The 22551-nt window shown below is 42.2% G+C and overlaps 1 protein-coding gene across 6 annotated transcripts in view; it reads right to left on the bottom strand.

Moving 5' to 3' along the window:
- The window catches only part of AKAP13 (A-kinase anchoring protein 13), a 374025-nt gene that overhangs the window by 328128 nt on the left and 23346 nt on the right, over nt 1-22551 (bottom strand). For all 6 annotated transcript variants that reach the window (XM_075897023.1, XM_075897024.1, XM_075897028.1 and 3 more), the window contains exon 2: nt 18815-18869. The gene's annotated coding sequence lies outside the window, so the exon portion shown is untranslated. The remainder of the gene's footprint in view (nt 1-18814; nt 18870-22551) is intronic.

Below are 22551 nucleotides of genomic sequence, written 5' to 3'. Positions count from 1 at the left end.
TACGCTGGCTTTCCTATGTACAGAACCAGGGATTCCAAGTCTTCCCAGTGATATGGCCTTGTGGGGAAATGGTGGAAGTTTGAATGTGTTTGTGGGTAAATGCATTTTCTTTATTTCATGGCTCAGCTGTCAGAAATTATCCTGACAAAAACATAACCTGTGCTACGGAGAGAAAGTCTGAAAATTCTCCTCAATCTTAATCCATTCTGACTGATAAAGGACCTCCACATCCTCTGTAAACCAAATCAATCCAAACCCCTCCTTGTTATGCTGCTTAGAGCCAATGTGGTAAACAGAAGATGGGGGGAGCGTGAGAGCAATTCTGACTGTTGTCTAAATAAGAATGTCTCAGGACTCATCTTTATCGCAAGCTGGGGGATATTGTCAATGAGAAGCTGTTCCCACACTACATCATGTCATCTGCCTACAAAGGCAGCCTGCAGGCAAAAAAGCCCAGTGCCAAGCAAGCTGAGAATAAGTAATGGAGGCTGCAAGCATGACCCTTACAGCAACGGCAGTGGGCAGCAGGCAGCCACAGCTCCTGGCTCATGAGACACTTTGAAGAAAGTACATGGAGCATGGGTGAGAAAAAAATTGAGGGGTGTAGAGCCAGAATAACCTCATGCTTTGGGCACCTGCAAAAAACACTTTGGACAGGATCCAGCTGTTGCGTTAACTTCTAACCCACCTTGAGAAATACCTTTTATGCCCTTCCCCCTGAAGTGAGGACGCTTGAAAAACTGACTGCTTTGTTTTCATGTTTCTCAAAGGTTTCCGCAACATGTAACTTTCTCGCTTGTCTCCTTTTTTTTTTTTTTTTTTTTTTTTAAACTAGCATAATGCTTTGGTCACCTTGTTGGTAAAGGAAAAAGAAATCATTCCACTTCTCCATCGGGGTGATTATCTGCTGCAACAAGCCTTTGTCTTTGTTCTCAGGTACATCACGTTCCTGTAGAAGTCTAAAAGGCAATTGGGAATGGAGGAAAGACTCTCTCCTAAAGGAGACAGAAAATTCCCACGTAACTGATAAGAGTTCCCTATCACTTTCGAAACATAAGTGTATAAGTAGAGCCCTGCAAATCCATGGATTTATATCCATGCGTATCCACACCTGCAGATATCTGTGGCTCATTGTTGCTCATGTGGATGCGGATGTAAATTCTGTATCTAGAACACCCTGCAAATCTGTGGATATTCACTTTTTGATCTATGGGTCATTTTTGTGGATATGAACACAGATACAAATAAAAATTTTGTAGCCGCACAGGACTGTGTGTAGGAATAATTCCAAGGGACTTGGGTAGAAAATGTGAACCATTCGCTTTGGGAAGGGCCTTTAAGGACATGTGTGATGTTGCATACAACTAGATGAAATTATTCTAATTTTTAAAAAACAAACAAGAACAGACAAAGGTTTCATGCAGCAAATAAATGCATCAGAGAATCTGAGTCATCCCAAAAAGTGCCCAGGTAGGCTATTATGGGACGCCCTACAGTGCACAAGCAGGAAACCTAGGAAAGAATATGCCACAACAGCAAACTGGAAGCTAGATGGAAGAGCATAAACTCGTCTGGTCCTGTATGCTGAGTATGGTTCAGTATGAACAAGTAGCCAAGTTTCAAATTGGGAGTGACATTTTCTAAAGCACCTATGGAACTTGGGAGCTTAAATCCCATTGACTTTCAGTGAGTTTTACCCTTGAGCTTCATTTGATTCAACTCTTTTTCCCCCAACCCCCACTGTCGATAATTGCAACTCAGGCAGGTGGAGTTATGGCTGATGGTCGGATCTTACAGATGGCAGCTTGATGGGCGGGTGAACTTGAACCATTTCCTTTTTTTCAGTTTGGATTTTTTGGTGAAAGGCAAGATGAATCATATCACATGTAGTCCCAGTGCAGACATTACAAGTATATTCCACCTCCTCACAATTATCACTTACTACTTGTTTTATAGTAGCACCCAGAGGTGCCTTGCTGTTCCTCTGCATTTTAAGGACACATTGTAAATCAGAATATCCAGGATACAACTTCCTAAGCATTATTCGGGATGGATGGAAATCATCATCTATTTGTATTCTGGTATCACCTAAAAGCACTCTGAGGACCTAATGGCATTATAGCACCCTATGAATGTGGAATGACAATAATCTCTTCTGAGCTTTTCCAGGCTACTTCTAGACTACAGAGTTTTTCCAGGATACCAGAAAAAACTCTGCTGCGTCAGGGAACCCGTCTGCTCTTCCAACATTTTTTGTGGAAGAGCAAACGCACTCTTTTGGAAGCACATGTATTCCTCGTTCCACGAGGAATAAGCGTTCTTTCGCAAGAGGAGGTTTTTCCAAAATTTGGCCCAGTGTAGACGGGCCAAATTTTGGAAAAGCCTCTTCCGAAAAAGTAATTGGAAAAAGGTACACGAATTGCGGAGCGCAATCTGCCTACCTTTATCTGATAAAACTCCGTAGTCTAGACGTAGCCCCAGTGATTAATGTTTTGTCATTGTTATTTGTAGTTTTTCAACATGTGACAAGTTCATTTTCCAGAATAGGAGGATACACTGGTGTTTACCAAACGTCCAGATTTCCATCCAGTACAGTAACAAGCACTATAATTCCACATTATCTGCATTACTGGCCTGGTTTTACACAAATAAATACTTCTAAATTAGATCTCAATCTGGCAAGTCCTCACTCATGTGAACAGTAGTTCTAACTGTAATGGGGTTACTCCAGCGAGCCAGAGTTACTAGGGACCTTTATCTTTTATATTATTGTAAGCCATTGCCAAATTAAATTCTTCTCCAACAGAGTCCCCTGATAATCGCTGCCACAGCCTTTCCTGGCTCATATGTTGAATAGTCATCTCCACATAATGCTGAACATTTGTACATGTTGAATCTATCACTAAAGACCTATATTTTAAAGTTATGGGGAAGCTCTGGCTAGTTGCAATATGCGCCTTAACTGCTTCTATTTTATTTTGCACTCTCTTGTTCTAAAGTTACACAAAAGTTATTCCCCTCACCACTAAAATCACAATGTCACCCACACTGAACTCTCTTAGCAACCAACTGCTGCAAAAAAAAACCCATATTACATTATCATTTCTTAGCACTAATGTATGTATGTATGTATGTATGTAGCCTGAACGTATTTCTTCCAAGCCCTGGGCTAAACGCAGATGGGCCTTGTGCAATAAAACCAGCTTCTTGTCTGGGCAAGTTCCTTCACTGTAAGTTTTTATTCAAGATCACATAGACCATACCATAATTGCCACATTCACTTAAAACATTAATCATAAAGGCTAAAAGCTTCCATGCAAGAACACTCATCTCTGTAGTGCTATTCTTAAGGAGGGGCTTCTGCAAACCTGCTGAACCACAGGTAATGCTAAAGAACATGCATCTTGTATGCGCAAGTGATCCCTGATGGCAACAGGACTCATTTCCATGAGTGTGAGAAAACAAGGAGACTCTTCACCAGGCAACAAGCCTCACTTAAAGTGCCAGACAGATGCAAAACTACAGCGTCACTCCGCACTTCTCAAAACTCCTCCAGTAATCCAAGTACTGTATTGCATGTGGGAGAGGAGCAGACAGACACTGGCAGTCTCCCAAGATAATGTCCAGCTTAGAAAGGCAGCTGTTCTCCTATTAACCCTTTCATTGGCAGAGTTCTTTGGGGTGGGAGGGAGAGAGGTGAGCAAGATGAAATAATTGTTATTTATGTAAAAACACTTCCATAGCGGGACTCTGGAACCACCAGCTTGCCAAGGGTTTAAGTCAGGTCTATCCCTCTGGCAATGGAATAAAAGGCCAAATTCATCCTTGAAGTAACTTCTATGGGATGATATCATGGATGAACTTGGCCCCCCTAAGAGGTTAAATTAACAGCTGCTGTTCTTGAATCCCCAAGCTGCAGCAGATGAGCGAGCCCTGGAAAAGTTCACAATGTATTAAAGCCTTTATGTAACAGAAGACTCAATGCCAAAGAACATGTCAGAGTGGGTCTTATAATTACAATATGCCAATGCCTCCTCTTTACCTTTGCACACTTAATTATGAGGTCATCATACCTTGCACCCCTTCCAACTTGGCCAGGACAACGAATGAAATTCGGTCTTAGACACTCAGGTCTTAGACACTTTTCAAGAATTCATTAGGAGAGTAACATTTCACTTATTCCCATCTTCCCTTTACACATTTTGTGTGTTTTGCTTTTCCGTAGGATGACTTTTAATTAATTGATTTGTTAATTACATCAAGGACAGGCTGTGGGTAAAGACTGGAACAATGATTTTACTGAGTCACTCTTTGAACTGACTCAAGCAATTTGTGTTAGTATAAATGATACTGGAATGTCATCACTGAGCTAGAGAAATAAGGTAGGTAAGGTAATCCGCTTTATTGGAATAACTTCTATTGGTGGCCGGGACAAGTTTTTGAGCTTCCCAGAGCTCGCCTGTAGGTTTCTGAGCGACTGATTAAACAAAATTTTTACCAGCTCACAAAATGTATCCCAGGATCCTGCAGACTAGCATGTAAACTAACAGCAGCACACATTTTTCTTTAACACTCCACATTTAGTCTTTGGAAGGCTGTTTTGCACACTCGTAGCCAAGGCTCCAACACTGTGCCAAGGCGCTCAATGGCTTTTAGAAAGATTAACTTCTTTAACAGGCATAAACAGCAAAGGTTCAGCTACAACTAGTAAGGGTGAACGGAAGCAGGCAACATCACTGAAGGGGGGAGGTGGCGGCGGCATAGGGAGATATCATGTAACATCCTACTGAAGCTGATACAGCTATCTGTAAGATATCACTCAAAGCAGGAAAGCTCCAAATTTAATGGACTACCCACGTTTGGTTTCGTTCAGTTTGTGGAGTGTTATTCTTCACATACCAAAAAGGGGGTGGGGGGAGGGGAAGAGAAGAAATAAAGAAGAAAACTGGCATTCCACAGTTAAGAAAACTGGCAAAAGACAATACTTGTAAGCAGGCTCCAAGAGTAAGCACAGAAAGCATCTAAACACAGAATCCTGGCTGCAGTGCTGACGGAGAAGTTCATGAAAGCTAGTGCCCCTCAGATTCTGGAAAGGATGTAAGGTCACTGGGATCTCTCTCAGCACTCAGCTCAATTCTTTCTGGGCACTGACCCATCAATTCTCATCCCAACACCAGAGCCTCTTGTAAAACTATTTATTTTAGGAGTGGACCCCAACACATCTTGGAGACACTGAGCTGGACTTAACAAGAAACCCTGTATAATCACAGCAGAAGGACATTTCACAACATCTGAACTAATGCTACAATAATTATGCTGCCAATTCTGCTCCCATTCCCCTCACGGGGGGGGAACAAAACCAGCAACCACCACCACTATGCATGAAGTCTGGATTACTGCTTTTCAAGGCAAATGCTCGAGAGCCAGCCCAACTGACACGTGAACATCTGACTCGCTGTTTTCCTCCCTCATTTTATTTTCAACTGAAATTCATGCAAGTGTTCCGGCATTATCATTTCTTTAGTGGATGAACAAGCATCTATCCTAAGATAAAGTGCAGCTATGACTGTACGTTTCAGAATAAATATCCAGGAATGAGGTACACCCTGATAAATAGCTGGCACTACACCACAACTCACAAGTACCCTTCCACCATGCACTGACTGCTAGCTGGGCCAAAAGAATTACTCTGTCGCTAGACTCCTTTCTGTCACGCTGTGATACAAAGAAAGCTGAATTGGAGTATATAGGAACCTGCTGGAAACTATTCATGCATGTTTCCATTGATACACAAAACACTGATAGCTTCACAAGAAAAACCCTGAGCTCTGTAACCTCGGTCTATTCCATTTCATTTAGTTCAAAGAGAGCGACACTAGCAGGTCTGATCAAATTTCTCACTTTATTCAGGCCAGAATGAAGGACTCGGCTGAGCAAGGAAAAGAGAGAGATCAAGTTATATGATCTTTCTTTTCTTCAAAGGATGATTTAGACAAACATCTTTGTACCACTGCCTCACAAACCAGAGAATCACTGGCACCAAAAGGTTTCAATTTGGTTATAGCAGAGGGTTTTGAGCTAGACAGCTTTAACCCGAGTAAATGATTTAATATCACCAACTTTCTCATGAGAATGCCCAGTGTTGTTACTTTTAAGACTAGATGATAATAAAACTACAGCCTTTTAAAAATCCTACTTGCTGGCTTGCTCAGAGCCACTAGAAAATTTTTCAGGTGAGTGCAACCACTGTGATCAACTCACTGCCTGTCCCACTCCAGGGAGAGCTCAAAACTTCCAGCAGACTCACCTGTATCTAAGGAAGTAGGTAGAGCAGAATTTCCAGCCTTTCTGTGGGGCCTGGAAGTAGAGGAGGGAGGTGCCTGCCACCATGAGATGACTTGAGGCCTGACTTGGATATAGAGACGACTGCAATTCTACGTGGGTGGAAGCAGGGCTGAAATGGTCAGTGATTCTAAGAAAGTCCAACTGGGTTAGAGGGATTAAGGAGACTACTGCATGCCTTAAAGACCTGCTGTTGAGAACCACCATTGCATGGTGGAGAAGAACATAAGAATGGCCATACTAGGTTAGGTGAAAGGCCAGCATCCTGTCTTCTGACAGTGGCTAGTGCAAGCTGCCCCCGAGGGAATGAACAGGACAGGTAATCATCAAGTGATCCATACCCTGTCACTCATCCCAGCCAGCTTCTGGCAAATAGAGGTTAGAAACACCAAGGCTGTGTCTTGTGACACAGCATGTGACCCGTGCGCCCAATCAACACTAACCAACAGCTCGAATTTCGAATATCAAATAATCCACAATGAACTGCTGGCGAGAGATCTACCAACCCAGAGTCATTATACATCTGTGAATGGTTTTAAATAACTAATACTTTCAAGTACTATTCAAGTAGTAATAAGAGATCCTCTAGAAAAGGGCTTATTTTCCGGAGAATCACGTCTAGACTGGCGCTTTTCTTCGGCTTATCCCCAAAACAGAAAAAAGCGGCAGCCATGTAAATGCAAATGCCGCGGGGGATATTTAAATCCCCCGCGGATTTTGCTATTCCGATGTGTCTAATCTGCATCCCTTTTCCGGAAAAGGGGTGCAGTGTAGACACAGCCCAATCGTGTCCATCCTGGTTAATAGTAATTGATGGACCTATGCTCCACGAATCTGTATAGTTCTTGTAAAGTCTTTTAACATCCTGGCAAAGAGTTCCACAGATTCACTGTGAGTTGTGTGAAGAAATGTTTCCTTTTATTTGTTTTAACCCTGCTGCCTATTAATTTCATTTGGAGAGCCCCTAGTTCTTGTGTTATGAGAAGGAGTAAACAGTACTTCACTTATCTACTTTCTTCTCACCAGCCATGATTTTATAGACCTCAGTCATATCCCCTTTTAATCATCTCTTTTTCCAAGCTGAAAAGTCCCATCTTTTCTCATCTTATTCATTTCTCATCATACAGAAGCCGTTCCATACCTCTAATAGTTTTTGTTGACCTTTTCCAAACCTTTTCCAATAAGTCTTTTTTGAGATGGGGCAACATCATCTGCACACAGTATTCAAGATGAGGGCAGACCATGGATTCTGAGAGGCAATATTGATATTCTCTGTCATATTCTCTATTCCATTCTTAATAATTCCCAACACTGAGTGCTTTTTAGACTGCCATTGCACACTGAGTGGATGTTTTCAGAGAACCATCCAGAAAGACTCCAAGATCTCTTTCTTGAGTGATAACAGCTAATTTAAATCCCATCATTTTATATGTATAGTTGGAATTGTGTTTTTCAATGAGCATTACTTTGCATTTATCAGTACTGAATTTCATCTGCTATTTTGCTGTCCAGTTTTGAAAGATCTTTTTGTAGTTGTTCACAGTCTGCCTGGGACTTAACTATCTTAAGTTGTTTTGTATCAACTGCAAGTTTTGCCACCTCACTGTTTATCCCTTTCTCCAGATCATTTATGAATATGTTGAACAGGACTGGTCCCAGAACAGACCCTGGGGATAACACTAGTAACTTCTCTCCACTGCAAACAGACCATTTATACTTACTCTTTGTATCCAATCCAGGAGAGGATGTTCCTCTTATCTTAGGACAGCTTATTGAAATTGGAAGGGAAGAGAAAAGAGGATTGATTGACTTGGAAAGAAAAATAACTGACAACTGTTATATACTTAGAAAGGAGAACAAATGGAATGGCAAGTGAGTAAGGTGGAGTGTGCATTACAAAGCCAAGGGGCTCAACAGTGAATTTCAAGTGGTGAGAGTTTGCAAGTGAGGGAGAAGGGTGTATGTGCAAGTAACATACTGCACATTTCTCTGTCATTTTTCAATTAAATTGCTTAAGATATATTAGGGATGTGTGTATTTTTGGTGCAGTTTGATTACATGATCACATATTTCCTCTTTCTTAATCGCAAAAAAAAAGCCCCTTCCTCATCCAGTAGCCAGGCTGCATTGTTCTCAGTCAATTAGACTGCTGTTCAGTTTTCAGTTGTATACTAATTGACTGAAGTGTGGCCTTAGGTCTTACAAAATGCTCACAAACCAACCTGTGTAAATGAAGCCATTTCCATGAGCCCTGTTTTATTCATCCGCCAACTGTATGCTGAACAAGGCAGCGATCCTATATAAAAGGTAGTATGCAGTTATGTTAATAAATAATGCATTCATTACTGTTTACACACATGTCAATTATAAGTTTGTAGGAGTGACTAGAAATTCCTGACTGAAGGCTACAATTTGTAACACTATCACCCTTTAAAGTAGGTTTTATATTTCCTAGCATTTTAATAAAACAAAAAATCCGTATCATGTACAGTTCTTTGCTAGGCACCAGCAGAATGATCCTGTTATCCCCCTACCCCCAGCTCAACTTCTCACTTCCAGATTCACTTTTATACAGTGTATGAAATAAGGCAACCATCTCTCTAGCTTACCCCATATGTTAAACTTATAAACATGCCTGTACAGCATCAAAGGATGAATCAATGATCTCTTGATGGTCCCATGATACATAAACAGCATGTACATGCAGAGTACTTTTCAAAAATCCTTGTAAATCAGACAAATTTTTATAGGAACAAATGAGGTGTACCAGCAGTCAGGGGACTACATCCTTATTAGATCTCGAGTTTTTACCACCATTAGCAGAAAGTCAAGTACATTTTTTTCTTAAAATGTATTCTTTCACTACTCATCACTCTCAAAAAAGCCCAACTAATAATTCTTCAAACTTTCAAAAAATAGTCACATCTAGGCTATGAGCAAACATGCTAAATTCAGCCCCAAAGATATAAGTGCCTAAATTCATCCATGACATACTTGCAAGCAACTGAGAACAAATTATTAAAATGAAATTCCTTGTGCAACTTTAACTGGAGACTGCATCACTCTGATCTATATAAAGTATCTTTTTGTCAATTGGTTAACTGAGACAGAACAATTAAGGAGAACAAAAATCCATGGATATCTACTTTATATCTAGGGGTATCTGCATCCTCATCTCACTTTTGCGGATATGAATGCAGATATAAATTTTGTATTTAAAACCTTGCTAATCTGCAGAGATCTACTTTATATCCACAGATGCGGATGCAGATATCCACAGATCATTTTTGCAAATGCAGATTGTGATACCAATTTTTATCCATGCAGGGCTCTACAATTAAGTCACTTTCCCAAGGTGAACTCATTTAAAGCAGGTACCCCTTTTGTCTCCTTCACATGCTCTTACCACTTTAACAGGCTCATCAGCACATTCGTGGAGCCATTCTCAATACAGTAAACTTCAGATAATCCGGCACCTTTGGGACCCACGGAGTGCCGGATTATCAGAGATACTACCCCAGACTCCTCATAGCCCCCCCTTCCGTTAGTCTGCCTCTGCCCCAGGCGTCCCTCATTCAGCTGCTGCTGAAACTGACCAGCAGCGGCTGAATAGGGGACACCTGCTGCAGAGCAGCTGGAGTGCTGCTGGGTTGGTCAGATAGCGCCGATCCTTGGCACGGTGAGACCAACCCAGCAGCACCCCAGCTGCTTTGCCCCAGGTGTCCCCAAGTCAGACGCTGCTGAAACTGACCAGCGGCTGACTCCAGGAAGCCTGGGGCAGAGCAGCAGCTCTGCCCCGGGCTTCCTGGAGTCAGCTGCTGGTCAGTTTCAGCAGCGGCTGAATCGGGGACACCTGGGGTGCTGCCCAGTTGGTCCCGCAGCCCCGAGGGGCAGCGCTAGGGGACCTACCCGGCAGCACCCCAGCTGCTCTGCCCCTGGCTTCCCCGATTCAGCCTCTGGTCAGTTTTAGCAGCGGCTGAATAGGGGAAGCTGGGGGCAGAGCAGCTCCAATGGTCCGGCTGCCCGGAGCACTTCCGGGTTCCTGATGGTGCTGGACCATCGGAGTTTTACTGTAGTTTCTCTTGAACAGTCTCACATTGAGAGATAATGAAGATAATTCACATGCAAATATGATGCTGATGTGCATGCAGCCACTCAATATTTTTTAAGACATCCAACCAGTGTGGCAATAATAGCTAACCCACAAATCAAAAGGAAAATTATATACACATGTGAGAGAACATCTTGTTTTGGTACATGGCAGAGAGATTTCTTGATAATATGAGGGTATCAAAGTAAGCTAAAGAAGAGATCTATTATTAAGAGATCTATTATTAAGCTCTCTTTGCCAAAGCAATGCTCCCTATGTTATGTTTTCCAGGGCTTTATGCAATCTAGTTTTAAGGTTTCAAAATAGAACACTTTCTTTCAAGAGCAGCTATGATAGCAAAGAGAATTCAGGGATGGAACCTATTAAAGTCCTGAGAACCCTCAACTTGCACCAATGTAAAGGTCCTCTGGCAATCTATTTGTTGACCCTATAATTTTTAACTTTAACCTGTGCCCGACATAATGCACACATGCTCACAATCTTGTGGCACATAACACATTAAATATACCTGATCGATTTGATTTGTGTGTCATATCTATGATTTGTGTGTGTCATTTATAGTTCTATTTTAAAACCAGAGCTTCATAGAAAGTGGATGAGTGCACAGTTAGCTTAAAGGGCTTTGACATGGATTTAAGTCAGAAGGAACAGTTGCACCTGACCACTGCAGGGGCAGCTGAAATAAAGCCAACCTGACTAGCTTAGTTTAGTATTAATATATCTAATGGGATACACCTAGAACTCCATGTATACTTGGAAACATGCACAGAATTCTTTAAAGCCTTTGTTTTGCAATAAAATGTTACCCCTTGTTCCTTGAGGGCCAGAGGGACTGCACAGGTCACGGGCCTGCAGATGAAGTATTGTACACAGAACGTAGCATACAGACGCTCTGAAATCACTGAATAAGTCATGTGTGGACTGGGCTGAGCATTCAAGATTCTCTCTCACTCAAAATATTGGCAATGGGAAATAGCTACATTAAGGACAAACACTGAGAATGAATGAACTGCCGAGGCAAAGGGGAAATCTAGTCATAGCTTATAAATACATATGTTCCTTTTTAATATAACTACACTAAAAGCCTTCCGATATGAAGTCATTTTGTTTTGTACAGGGAAAGAGTGAGATGACTGAACAGCTACTACGCTATGCAGTGTGAGATGCTGAAATAAAAGTGAGAGGGTATTTGGGGGATGGGATCTGAATCCTCTCTCTCGTGTTATTTGTGCACACCAGCCCACCAGTCAAGGCTTTCCTGGTTAACAGGGTTTTCTATTTGAACAAAGCAAACATTCACTTACAGTCCTTATGGGTCTGCATTCTCTTATAACTCATTTATACCCACAAACATGAACAGGTGAAGGGTTCAGTAACTGCAAAGGCACAACTTTCAAAACAAAACAAAAAACCTGTAGGATTTGCAAGGGAGGACAAAGAGAAGGAAAAGCTGAGGTTCTGTTTGTTTTCAGAGATGGAAACGAAGTTCAAGTTAATAAATACCACATGTAGCCATCTTAAGCAGTTATAGAAACAGATTTCATTAAACACCAAGTTATTCCACTATAGGCAGCTGTTCAGAGAAGCTTTATGATAGCGTGATACACACACACACACACACACACACACACACACACACGTTGCTGAAGAGTCAAAAAAGTTGATACCCCTTTTGCATTAAGGCATCTTCAAAGACAGGCACAACCCAACCATTTGCCATCGGAATGCATCAACACACTCTAGTTGAGCAAGGTGTGATTTATTTAAAAATAATGTTGTGGTTTTAACCACATTTAAAAAAAAAAAGTTACCATTACCAGTCATTGACATGAAAGTCAAGAGGGAAATAAAGTCAATATCACACTTTGAAATGAGTTAATATTTAGTTTCGGTCCTACTGCTGTGCATTCCCCCACACATCCCTCTCTTCGGAATACATGTGGGTATGAAATCTAGATAGGGGAAGTCACACTCTAAAGCAATTTTCCTTGTGGCCCTCCATCTGCCTGTAGTCATCTGTTTTCACCTGTCGTCTCATGTCTTGTATTTAGATTGTCAGTTCTTGGGGGACAGGGATTGTCTTTGTTCTGTGTTTTTCTGAGCCAGCCTTGCACAATGGGGTCCCGATCCATGGCCAGGGCTCCAAGGAGCTGCCTCACTACAACTAATAGTAGTGATAACTGCATGAGGCTGTGTAAGCACAATAATAAAAAGCAAACAATTTGGACACTGTGACAGGTTACGGGTCTGCCATTTTTAGTACCCTTATTGACATCCGTGCTGCTGCCTCCCCTCTCCATACACAAGCAGTACAAGAGTACTTGCCTTGGGTTTTTATGGGCAGTACAATGCACCAGTTATTAAGGAGAGAAAAAGGATACAAAAAACAGCAGACTATGAGTGATCAGCTGCAAAACTAAGTATTTACTAATAAGCTCAAGACCTATAAACTTTGATTCTGAAGAAAGATGATCTTCTCCAACTCTGATGCCAAGTGGGTCAGACAGAGGAAGCATCTCAGCAATCTTCCAAGCCAAAGCAGATGGGGAAATGAATAAAATACTACACGAGCAACTAAAAGAAAACATGTTTCTGTGCTTTTCAGCTTGTTATGACCTAACACAAGTGGGTTAGACAGTGTCTCTAACTTTTACATGAACACAAAGGTTTGCATCTAAAGTAGGGATGTAAAATCCCATTCAAGTAGTTAATTGATTATCCTTAAGTTTAACTGGTTAACAGCTGCATGCAGGGGCCAGCAGCAGCCCATCATGTAGGAGGAGTGGGGTCCCACTTAATCGATTAACCAGTTAAACCTAAGGTTTAACCAGTTAATTAACTGGGATTTAACATCCCTACTACACAGAAGCTCTACAGTCAAGACAAGGGAGCAGGTAGCTTGAGGCGTAAATTTTGTTAAGAAAAAAAATACTATGTTCAGTGTTAGAATAAAGCAATTTTTGCTAGATTCTTTACAATCATGTGAGCAATATTACACTACTATAGATATTTTAATCCATTATAATGATATCTAGAATATTTATACACAATCACAGCATGCATTTGCTATAAAGTACTCTCCTCCAGCACATAATGAGAAAACAAGCTACAACAACAAAAAGAACACAGTAGTCCATACATTCCACATAAGTCTCCTGCTCTGAATGCACATACAGAACCTTCCCCCCAGGACTTTATAAGTGTCTTTTTTCAGGCTTCACATGACTTTCCATGCTTTGGGCCAAGACCATCTCCACATTCAGGGATGCATCTCTAGCACAGGATAACCTCACATGCCCAAGTGGTCAAACCTAAAACCAAATAAGCTTTCCCAGGGTGATACTTATGGGTTTGGGAATCACTCCATCTACCTCAGCAAAATAAAAAGATCACCAGCTGCAGTGACACAACATGTTAACCATAAAACAATAGAACTTTTGGCCAACATGCACCCTACCCTGCATTAAGGGCAAACATATAATTTTCTACTGTATGTTTCCTAAGACACCTACAGCCTCTGTTGGATCCACGGTAAGGAGGGACTCCCTTCAATATTAGGGTTTTTTTGAGTAACCAGTAGAGATTTTGTAATACCAGTGGAAGTAGGAGGAAAGGGTAGTAAGAAAGAGGTCTAGAAATTATTTACCCTGTCCATACCATGGATACATGCCCAGGAAGATTTCAACTGAATGCCTTTAAAACAGTGGTAAATAGCTTATTAGTGTAGTTAATTGCATGATTTAGCTGAGGAGTTGCACAGACAACCAAAGACAATGCACAGCAATGAGCAAAGAAAATATACATGAAGGGGAATGAAGGGAATTTTTCCACTGCCTCCTTTGGGAAGCAGCTACTGAGGCAGAGCAGACATTACATTGGTAGCCCCTTTAATGCTTTTGTCTAAAATTCCCTGTGGAGAATGCAGAGTTGTAGCGCGTGCGCACGCGCACACACACACACACACACACACACACACACACACACACACACACACACACACACACACACACACGTTTATATTGTTAGTGCACCGCATGGATACAAAATTTGTAGTATCTGCATTCATATCTGCAAAAATCAGACACGGATATCCACAAATTTGCAGAATCAACTAGGGATATAAGTGACTAGTTGACTACTCAACTAGTCACCTGCCCCTCTCTTCTGCTGCCTCTGTATCACAGAGAGCGGGGGGGGGGGGGGGCAGGGGAAGAGCAGAAGCCAGTGCTGGAGAGAGCCGGCTAAAGCCGGTTACCCCCACCACCGTCTTTGTGGTGTGAGGAGGGGGGTGAGGAGGGGAAGCAGAGCCGCAGCGGTCCTGGGGGTGGCACGAGCTGGGATTATGATCAGTCCCAGCTTGCGCCACCCCTAGGAGCTAACCCCACTGCAACTCTGCACTTTAAATGTAATAAGACCCAGACGGGCTCTTACTACATTTAAAGTTCAGAGCCGCAGCAGGAGTGTGTCCCCCATATTGACTAGTCTATGGTAAATCCATCGACTACTCGATTAGTTAATTAACTAATACTTAACATCCCTAGTCTCAACTGAGGACATTTTGGGACCAAACCTCAACAATGGCAAAAACAGAACTAATACACAGCCAGTTGCAATGTTGCAGCTCCTAGGATGGTATGTATGGATCCTATTCTGTCAGCGTACAAGAGACTCATGAGTGTTACCCTATGAACTCCATATATTATTTAACAGGGTGCTGCACAGAAAACTGCAAGCTAAACAACCATCATTTGGAGCCTTGAGACACCTGAAAAAACCTCCAGAGTCCAATATAGGGACATTAACGGGTTACCCAGTAATCCGGAGCAATCCCCTGCCTGCAGCTCAGGTGCCCCCATGGGCTGGGAACTGGCAGCCCCTGTATAGGGGCTGGGAGTCGTGGTGGCACCAGCAGCGCCCCCACATGGGACTGGAATCAGCTGGGCTAGAGCTGCCCCTGCCTGCAGCAGGGGCCACTCTAGCCTGACCCCGGCAGGTGGGGGGGTGGGCATTCTCTCTACCCACACCCTGTTAAACTGTTAAATGCAGTGTTAGCTCTACGTTTAACTGTTTAACCAATTAAACAGGTTTTTACATCTCTAGTCCAAAGCAGCTTAAATTATGTGTGTAACCAGAACTATCGATTTGGGAGAGAAGTATTAAGTATTACGCAGATTTTAATTTACGGGAGTAAATAAATACAAAAAAGAAGAGGAAGTCCACAGTGAGAAAATCCACTTCCATTGCACAGGGTTGTCTGTTTGACATGGGAGAACACAGTAAAGGAGAATTTTTAACATGGGTGATCTGACAAGCTAAAGCATACACACCCTGGGAGCAGGAGCAAATTTAAAACAAGGACCTTCCAAAATGGTGTACTGTCGGCATCAGCAAAGCACCATGACAAATGTGAATTAAAATAAAGAAGTCATGACCCTTCATAAATGTAGGGCTTTATCAAGGTTCCACTGTAAAAAACTGAGATCATCTACATCTAATAGCCCATTAAACCTGTTACAAATAATTATTAAATCAAAGGAGGAAAAAACAATGTCAGCCTTGTGTGTGTTTCATTGTTGAATAATGACACTGTTTACCTTTCTTGTGTAAAGTATTACTGCTCTGGATCCAACTTAAAAGCACAGCAGATGACAGATTTAATTATATCTTTCCCTCTTAGCTACTAGTCTCTGGGTTATTTATTAACTAGGCCTGCATATATTCATAGTTTTGACTTGCCGTCTAATATAAAAGTCTGCCTGGGCACTTTTATGCTATGTTCCTTTATTAATCTGTGGTGGTTTTTTCCCCTCTGGACCCACTAAAATGTCAATACAACCTCTGGGCTGTGATTTAGTCAGAGCTCATGAACTAAGCACAGTAAGGATAGATCAATAATTCAAATGAGAAACCACAAAGAGAAAATGCCACAGATGTGTTGCAATAGCTCTGTAGGTGTTACCACTCTCTCTAGCTGTGTCTCCACTAGCATTTTGTTGTCTGACACCCCACTTTGGAACTACCAAAGTAACAACATGGTACTAGCACATAGTGTATGAAATCACTATCTTCCCTCCTTAGAAGAAATAGTCAAAACTGGTCATATCCTCTCTTATTCCAGCTAGCGATAAAAGTTGGCTTGGAGTTTGTCAGCTATAAGAGCCAAGGCTGGCACTTGGTTCCTTCTCTGTTCCTGCTATTTAGGGCTCTACTTGACTAGATGGAGAAGCTAGACCTGCTCCTATGGGAGGAAGATGAGAGCAAAGAAGCAGACCGGCTTTTGCCCAGGCGAGCCACTGGAAAGGGGAGGGAAGGTCTTTTCTCCTAGATATCCTGGAAAATGATATTTCCAAAGCTGCCTAGGATCTCTACACTACTAGGGGTCAGTCAGTGTTCTAATGACATTCCCTACACCTGCCCCCTCAATTAACTCAGAGGACTCAACAAGCTAGAAAAGAGGATCCAGAATTCCCATGCATAGCCAAATTGAGTCCTGAGCTCTATCATTCAGGCTGTATCTCCAGGAGGTCTCTAACTCCTGTAGACTGGCTTTGGAAACTTCCATTTATAGGACTCTTTCAAGACAGCTGTTCTAGATACTGCTATCTTCTGCATCTGTCTCCAACAACCACCACCACCACATCTAAGGGTGGCTTTTTTCAATAAATCCTCTGCCTTGCAGCCTACCAGGTCCTCCAGAGAGGAATCAGAACAGAGAAGGAGGCTGCTACTGAGTCCACTGTGAGATGACAGAACCACAACACTGAGGTAGTTTTCTAGCCTGTACGCAGGTTTCTGGATAAGGTGAGAACCACACTGTACATGGATCAATTTGAGCCAGCACCTTGGAAAGAGAGGTGGACAAGAGGAAAGAGCTAAGAGGGACCTCTTTGCAGAAAGTCAGGAAATCCCATCACCTTGCCATAAGCCTTATCTGGTTTGAGATAAGACCAAATATGTGAGGAGTCACTAGGCCCACTCCAGAGGGAAAAAAATATGGGAAAAGAGCAGACTGGAGCACAGTAGTGATTTGTTCTACACTTGGATCCACCTTACTTTCCTCAAGTCCATGGCCTTAAGTGTCAGTGGGGCCTGAGAGAAACAGGCTCTGCCAAGCCCTGGGGAACACTAAAGTCCTTAGTGAGGACCAAAGATGGCAGCAGCAGAAGCAAGGGTAATGAAGGAAAAACCTCAGACACTTTAAAGGAAAAAAAAGAAAAGAAAAGTCTACCTCAGGGTTTAAGTAGCCCCCAGCACTGCAGTATCTGAGCACCTGAAGACATGAATATGCAGAACTTACTCAATTCAGAACATATGCAAATTTTTCCAATACCTGCAAGAACTTATCTAAGATTTGAAACAAGCCCCTCTCTCATCCTCAAGTGACACCTGTATACCTGGGGCAACAATGCACCCTGCATGTTTGACAGCCTGACACTCTCCAGGATAAAAAGACCAGAAAAGTACATTGGTACAGGTCAGTCTTGAGGTATATTAGCAAATCTATGTTCTAGAAGCCCTCCTGCCTATACAGTGGGCATTGCAGCAGTAAACCCCCATGTCTGGCTCACGACAACAAACCTTTATCACTCAATAGAAGGAAAACAGAATTTGTTCAGAATACTTTAAAAAACTAGATAACTATAACCCTGAATTCTGACTGAAATCAACCAGGAGCACCCATAAAAACAAGAACAGGGACAGTGTCTTCATAGTTCAACAGGGATATGATGTAGAATACACTGGTTTGCATTGTTACAGGGTATACTGGTTTGCATTGTTGCAGGGTATACTGGAATTTTATTGTTTTCTGCTTGAATGAATCCAGAGATTCAAAGTTAAATTGCTGAGCTTTGCCAAGTTCTGTATTAAAAAAAAAAAAAAAAAAATCAAGCTTGTCAAGTTCCATAGGATTTGTCCTCAACACTAAACAGCCTTTTTTGGAGAAGAAAAGTGGTTCACCTGGAAAATGTGGCCCCATTTTGCAAATCAGGACTGAGTTTTCACAATGAAAATTAGGTCCCGTGCCATCTCATTACTTCCTTCTTCTCTCAGAAATCTGGCATATCTCTGATCAATTATCCCTTTGTAAACAGTTATTGTGCTAACTGTTCTGCAACTCAATCCTTTTTAGTTGATTACATAAAGAACATTTTCCAGATAAGAAAAAAAATTAAAATATCACTCCCCTAAATTGTACCACAGGCATTATCCTACTTATGTTTCATGCATATCTCTAGACTTATTTAGCTACAGCTCACATGGACAGCCAGCTGGCAGCTTACAATTACAATAAAACAAGCCATAAAAGAAAAACATGAAACGTGAATCTGTAAATACAAAAAATAATCTTGTTTCACTTACCTAAGTAAAGTTCTCTTCAGAGAGAGTTTCTGATATTAAAATCCAAGAGAAAGACCTGAAAGAGACAGAAAAGGGCCACAAATGATTAATTTTTAATTTCACATGCCCAAAAGTGACAACACAAAAAGCTTAAAAGAAATCACTCCATTATGATACCTTTCAAGCAGACTAAGCAGTGGAAAAGGCACTGTTCAGAAAGCCAGCATGTCAGTAATAAAGGCCCTGCTCTGACAATGCATTAAATGAGTTTCATACCAGTGCAAGTCCACAGACATCAATGGAAGTTTGCTGACATAACGCTAGTGTAACAGTAGAAAACCATTACCAAAGCATGCAGCTAAGCTATGTCACTGCCCTGTTCAGACTCTAGTTACTGGCTTTTTTTTTTTTTTTTTTTTTTTTAAAAACAAGCCAGCAGTGCTCATCAATAAGTGGGGAGAAAACAATAAACAGGCAGCCACATAGCCTGGCAAGGGGGGAGGGAGGTGAGAATCAAATCTGTTGGTCATTACAAATATTCAGACACTCTCAGGCTGAAATTCCAACAGAAACATAGAAAGGCCCAATGTTCTGTTCAGTATGTGGAACCTTGCAGTCTGAGAGACATAAAATGCAGTCGAATTGAAGCAGGCATCAGGAAGGCAGCATTGGTGGCTATAGTAGCTCTTCCAAAAGAGATATGGTATGTATGTGGGGGGGGGGGGGGGGAGGTGCGTGCACACACGCACACACAATCAGAGGCTTGCTTGTACTCACTATGAACAATAAAGAGAAAGTAAATAACCTAGATGAGTTGGATGGTATTTGGCCACTACAGTGACAAGGCTGTTTTAACCATTAGTTGAAGAGGGAGAATTATTTGTTTCCAGTATTAAAATTTGCACGTCTGATCCTATCTGAAGGCACATCATTCACTACTTTGGTACAGCTTAGTTAGGCCGATCTTCCTCTCAAACAGACAGTACATTATCAGAAGTTCCTGCTATTCATTCTGCTTCCTGTTCGTTAGTGAAAGCCCCTTTTATAGCTGCTCTTAGGCTGTTAAACCAGGGAAGACTTAAGGACACAGCAGATAAGGTTCTTAGAATTATACAGGAGAAGGCAAAAGGAAGTTGCACTGGCTGCTTACAGCTACACCAAAAATTCAAATAGAGATAAATAGATTCTTTTTTTCTTATTAGCAGATAAGGGTACCAACAATACTGCAATCAGAACTAGAGCAGCAGTGGAAAATGTGTTATTTTAGTAGATATCTGCATCTGGGATTTATATTTGATTTAGTTTCAGTCTGCAATAGCAACAGAATGTGTATGGCTGGTAATCTATGTTTACATGCTCAGACCAGGTGCACTAGGCTGGGAGCATTTAAAAAAAATCAGATAAATCAAATGGAAAATTGAATTGGGGGAGGGCATTCACAAAGCAGCAGAAAGGGCCTACCTTTGTGAAAGCATCTGTGGACAAAGTCAGTTCATGAATAAGTTTCAAAGTCAGATACTTTTTGCCACTGACTTTAATGGCAGCAGGACGCTACTCTCAGCGTTACTTAACCTGTGTCAGTTATCAGCCATTTCAGGCTACATCTAGACTACAGTCTTCTTTCAGAAGAAGCTTTTCTGGAAGAGATTTTCTGGAAAAACTTTTTTCAAAAGACAGCGTCTACACAGCAAAAGCGCAACAAAAAAGCAATGTGCTTTTCCAAAAGATAGCAAACACATTGATTGGATGCTCTCTTGCCTTTACGTTGTGGTTACTGTGGATGGAGTGGCCACCAGAGCAACTGTGCTTTTTCCTGAAGGCCGCCTCTTTCAAAAAAATACCCTCTTCCCCGTCCATACACACCTTTTTTCCGAAAGAGCTCTTTCAGAAAAAGGCTTCGCTCTCATAGAAAGAGGTTTATCACGGTCAGAAAAACCCCTGCATTCTTTCGACACAATCGCAGTGTGGACGTAAGTGTAGACATACCCCCAAACAGTTCTTTTGCAGATCTCCATATACTATAAAATGACTGTTGTCTATGAAAAAACTACCTCCCGCAAGCCTGGTATAGTACTACACCTTTCAGAAAACCATGAAACGCATAACAGCATCTGGAAATACTATAAGGACTCTGAAAAACTTCTTCCCTCCCCCAATCAATTTCAGATCTGTGGCTTTTAAACAGGCTGTTTAAAAATAAGTAATAAAACAAACAAACACTGAAGTTTGCCATCATAATATAGCTATCCATTTAAAAAAGACACAAATGCAAAGACTTTACAGGTTCCCAAAATAGGGATTTGGGGAAAAGTAAATTGTTCATCAAAAGTTAGACTAATGATGAAAGATACAAAGATCATGTCTACCTCCATGAAGTCCGATAAAAAAAAAAAAAAAAAAAAAGTATTCAGGCACCACACTCAAACCAGATCCACCACACTCCATCACAGCTTCATCCATTTAGAACAACTAGGCAAATCCTGGTTGAAGATATTTCCTCAACTCACATTGAATGGAACAACCTCTGTGAGCAAAGCAAGCAGGACTCAGCCTAATGTTTTGCATTATATAGACAGAATCATTTTTCCTGAAGGCATAAGGTGATGTGTTATTCCTCAGTCAACTGTGCTGCCACCATGTCAGAGAAGACAGGCAAATGATGTCACCCGTGAAAAAAGATGGAAGGGGATACACCAATGCTCAGGTTTCAACAGGCCCTAATGAGGATAAGCCCCAGGTCCTCACCTGGAAGATAAGGCTAAGTTCCAGAGAGCTTATCTCTCTGGCTGCGGAGGCGGCAGGAGGAAGAAGGGTTAAAATTGCCTAAGTATGGCAGCTGAGCTCCCCTGTCGAATATGCCCAATTTATTACCAAGAGTTATTTAGTTCAAAATGACTCTCAGGGGATGTCCATACTGATCTCAGCTCTGAGAGACCTAAGCTTGTGGACTCAGTATGTCCAAGTCCATGTGAGCAGCCATGCCGCATTTAACCCTGGATTTGGAATGGCTGGGCATAGACCTCACAGCAATGTAAACGCATCTATACTGTACTTGACAGGTCTGTGGCTTGACCCGTGTCCAGATGACAAAATGACTCTGCTTGGACAAGTCACTAGTGCTAACTGACCCGAGTCAGACAGCATGGACAGCAAGAGGGCTCAGGCTCCAATGTAGGTCAGAGCCCAGGCTTAGCATGTAGTGCAGACATACCCTTAGAGGTCTTCGAGAGAGACCCCTCTTCCTCAAGATACAACTGGGTCCCAGAGTCAACAGCCCCCCATCTGTTCATACCACACAGCTCTGAGGGGGGGAAGACACACCATGGTCTGGGTGGTGCTACGGGCTGACTGCCCTCGGGCCCGCCCTATCCACCTGTTTCTAGCATCAAAAGCATCATTTCTTCCCACGTGACCTGTGGCAGGGAGCTCACAAATGAAAAATGAAGTAGCACAAGTGCAACAGCAGAGCTTGTCATCAGCATCTGCTTCTTCCAAGCCTGCGGATGGAGAGTGGAGGGGTGGGGGAAGTTGCTCTGAGGCCCAGAGATTCAAAGGGCCCCAGAGCTACTAGGTTCTACTACTGCTACTGCGGCAGTGGTAGCAGCCAGAACCCTGGGCCCCTTTCAATTATCACAGGAGCACCAGAGCACTGCTCTGCGGGCTGACTGCTCTTGATCCTGTCCCTTCCACCCTCAAGTCCCGCCCCTTCCAAGGGCACGGAGCCAGGCCCTCCACACACTTTGCACCTGGGCCCACAG

This window comes from Pelodiscus sinensis, chromosome 14, assembly GCF_049634645.1.
Source record: "Pelodiscus sinensis isolate JC-2024 chromosome 14, ASM4963464v1, whole genome shotgun sequence".
Classification (NCBI taxonomy): domain Eukaryota; kingdom Metazoa; phylum Chordata; order Testudines; family Trionychidae; genus Pelodiscus; species Pelodiscus sinensis.
This window is presented reverse-complemented; position numbering and strand designations above follow the sequence as displayed.